Source organism: Carlito syrichta, unplaced genomic scaffold (genome assembly GCF_000164805.1).
Source record: "Carlito syrichta isolate Samal-C Ts95f unplaced genomic scaffold, Tarsius_syrichta-2.0.1 Scaffold303528, whole genome shotgun sequence".
In the NCBI taxonomy this organism is placed as follows: Eukaryota; Metazoa; Chordata; class Mammalia; order Primates; family Tarsiidae; genus Carlito; species Carlito syrichta.
Genome location: NW_007247624.1, coordinates 376069 through 380511, shown reverse-complemented (window position 1 = coordinate 380511; position 4443 = coordinate 376069).

Below are 4443 nucleotides of genomic sequence, written 5' to 3'. Positions count from 1 at the left end.
ATCACAATTATTAACACAGAATAGTGGATTTTTTGGGTCTCTTTTTTGTGGTCCATAGGGTAAAAAAAAGTTTATGGAATGACTGGATGCATGTGTGAATGAATGGAAATATTGATATCATTTCTAATCTGGCAGGAAAATAGAACAAACCAAAAATAGAAATGACTAATATTTTTTCTAAATTTTTATGAAGCTATGTTATAAGAGCCCAGATACTTCTTTAGTATTGACATAGCCCACAATGTTTAAGAATAACAAGCTCGACAATATAGAAATTCATATGGAAACTTAAACAACCATGAATAACCAAAACAATCCTTAGCAAAAGAAACAAAGCAGGAGGTATCACACTTCCAGACTTTAAACTTGACTAAGGCTACAATAATCAAAACAACCTTTTTTGGTACAAGAGCAGACATATGAAACAATGAATATTATAGAGATTCCAGAAGCAAAACGTCAATTTCTCAACTAACTCATCTTTGACAAAGCCTCTGTCAACAACTACTGGGGAAAGAAGTTATTCAGTAAAGGGAGCTGGGAAAACTTGCTGAGCACATGCAGAAGATTGAAACAGGACCCCTACCTATAACCATACACAAAAATCAACTCTAAATGGATAAAAGACCTAAACGTAAAAATCTCAAACTATAAGAATCTTAGAAGACACAAGACACGCCCTTACAGAAATCAGAGTAGGCAACACATTCCTAATCAAAACCCCAGAAGTCTTTGCCATAAGAGATAAGATAGACAAGTACAGCCTCATTAAACTGAAATGTTTCTGCAAAGCAAAAGAAACCATGAAGAGAGTGGGGAGACAGCACACAGAATGGAAAAAAAAAATTGCCAACTGTATATCTGACAAAGGCCTAGCATCCAGGATCTAGAAGGAACTCAAATGTGCTGAAAGGAAAACAAAAACCAAAAACAGCCTCACTAAAAAGTGAACAAAAGACATGAATAGACATTTCTCAAAAGTAGACATATTGGCAGCCAACAAACACATGAAAAAGTGCTCAGCCTCACTAATTGTTAGAGAAATGCAAATAAAAACCACATCGAAATACCACCTAACCCTAGTAAGAATGGCCATCATTAATAAAACAGACTACAATAGATGCTGGTGAGGATGTGGAAAAAATTGAACACTTCTCCACTGCTGGTGGGAATACAAACTAGTTCAGCCTCTGTGGAAAACAGTGTGGCGATTTCCAAAATAATTAGAAATTGACCATCCATATGACCCAGCAATCCCCCTACTGGAAATACACCCGGAGGAACTCAAATCACTCTATGAAAAAATACCTGCACATGCATGTTTATTGCAGCACTATTCACAACAGCAAAAACATAGAACCAACCATGTTGCCCATAGAAACTGGACTGGATTAAAAAATGTGGTACATATACACAATGGAATATTATACAGTCATAAAGAAGGACAAATCTATGGTCTTTGCAGCATCTTGGATGGATTTAGAGTATATCATATTTAGTGAACTACCACAGAAACAAAGAACTGAGTACCACATGTTCACAGACCCTGAATATTTACCATAATACTATAAGAAAGTGACTGGCAGTGGTAGGATACTGCTGGAGTGGGATTGGGAACATAACATCCATAAGGGTACCTGATCTCAAACCAGACAAATTGGGGACCAAAGGGAGGCTCAAACTTTACCTGTACGATGTCTACTTATATACCTAATCCTGAATTGTACTCCATATCTTTAAAATAAAATATATAATAATTAAAAAATTAAATAAGTAAAAAGAATAACCAGCGCTTACCATTTAATTTACTCACAAAGCAGCAATATAATTGTTTAGCACAGGGTCAGAATAAATACAGCTCATAATTGGTTCTATGTTTTCAATGCTTAGATTAGTTCTCAACTCTAGCATGATATAACCATGAAACAGAATTATTTTAAATATTTTTTGATTAATAAATTCACATTCAGAAATGAAATACTTATGTTGTTTTTAACGTAGGATGTTTAATAGTGTCCTCAGCATTTGAAAATTTGTTTTCCTTGCATCATATATGTACTTGTTCTAACCTTTCAGGATATTTAAATCTTCAGTTGAGAATAGATTTTCAACAAACCTGAATATTATAGTGTAATAGTTAAGAGCTTAGAGTCTACAATGAAACGAAGTAGCTACAAATCTCAAATCTACCACTGCACTGGACAGTTACTAATCTGTAACTTACTATCCTCTTCTTTTCGTCTTTCTTCATTTCATGGACATAACAGCTGTTGGCTCATAAGGTATTGCTAATTAAAAGAGTTAACATGCACAAATTGTTCACAACAGTTTCTGGCACATTTTAAGACCTCAATATATAAGAGCTTTTAACATATATTTAGTCAGTAAAACATTGTCATTAGCATGTTTATTTTTAGTTGTCCATTCCTTCCCACCCAGCAAATATAACATGTGAAGAACTAATTTGGAGCCATTAATGATTCCAAACAAATTGGTTAATGCATTACAAAGAGTCTTTTTTTTTTTTTTTCCAACACACAAGTAACCTAATTGAAAATCAGGTCTGAAATAAACTTCCACCAGCAGAGCTTAGCCAAAGGCACATCTAAAATTTTGCTCTAAATCACAGAAACAGACATTCCTTTTCCTTTTAGAAGGGCATACTCATATTCCTTCATAGGCATGCAGTTTTCAGCATCCAGCTTTCTACCTTCACGTATTTTATGTTAGAAGGCATATCTGTCCTCTTTTGATGTGAATATATTCCCTATGGGTGAATCCTGCCTTTTTCTTTTCTTTTCTTTTCCTTTCCTTTCTTTTCTTTTCTTTTCTTCTCTCTCTCTCTTTCTTTTTCCTTTTTGTTCTTTTTTTTGAGTTGAATTCTCACTCTGCCTCTTTCTTGACTGTGGAAACATTAATAAGAAGGTTATTTATACAACTGTAAATATATTTTCATTATATACTTAGGATATATAGTGATTCAGAGGAGGATAGAATAAATAAACTAAGATGTTAGAATGAAACAAAGAAAAATAAGCCTTTTAAAAATATTGTATTATAACTTTAATTTACTGATGAAGTTTATTGTAAAACTACTTACAGTTTATTTGGAACCTTTTAGAATAGTCATTTAGATAAGTAGCAAATAAAACCTGAATATCTTGTATAGCTGGATAGGTTTTGCTGTGGTGCTTTGAGAGTTTGTTGCTATAGTTGCTGTTGCCACCATTCTGCTTTTTAAGTGACTGTGTCTCTAAGTGAATAAAATCTTGGGCCATGGAAGTTTCTCAGTGTTTAAAGTGAATATTGTACCATCTTTAAGACAAAATCTTTCAAGATCCTAAAACTGGTGTCTATTTATAATTTTGAGAATACAGGCCCTACTTCCAAAAGCAAACACGAATTTTTTACTAAAGGTGCAATTACATTTTATCAATTCGATTGATTGACCATTTAATATAAGATATATATTTATCAAAAATTCAATTTTGTGGTGTAAAAATAAGAACCCACTTCCCAATCTAAGAAGTAGTTTATTTATAAAATCTTATCTGTACCTAAATACTTCAGCCTTATTACCACCCTATCACTGCTTCTCCCAACACCTAAATAACAATTATTATTACACCGCTTCTTTTAAAATTTTCTATGTGTACCTAGAACTATATTATTTTGGTTATTTTTGCAACTTAAAAAAGATACAATAGAGTACATTGTCTTATTTATTCCTCATCTTACTCATTATTATATTGCCAATCATTTCTAAATTGTGATGTGTATAAGGCATATATATGTAGAACATTATCTACTTTTTAAATATGTGTCAGTCTGTTTCATTTACTTGATTGGTCAGTTTTGTTAAGGAATACCACCACAGTTCAGCTTAATATAAGAACATCCATATAAAACATGTATACATTTTACTTAAAGATGAATATTATTTAAAAATCAACTTTTTGTAATGCTTATTTACCTAGAATTTCTCAAGAAAGGATTATGTTGCTAGGCCATTTTTAGCTTTGTGCTCATAGGTGTAGGAAGGTTCAATGATTTCTAATCTAGTTTTTGAGATGATACATTTTACAAATAATTTAAAAAAATTCCTAAGACTAACTTTATAAAATTATTCCCAAATCCACATCTTTCATACTGAATTACACAGAAATACTTATCACAGACAAGTAAAATTTCTTAGTGAATTTAGTTAATATTTTTAGTGGGAAGAAAATGCTGTAAATATAAACTGTCTATTATTCACAATACAGAACTCAATAAGTATTACATAAAAGACTTAAAACTAATATAATACTATTTTCCTAAACTTACATACTACACCTTAACTTAAGACATGGAACATTGGCTCAGACACATATTTAATTTAGTCAAGTAGGTTTTTGCCAGCACAAACACAATGACAGATCTTTATGTAACACAATATTTCTC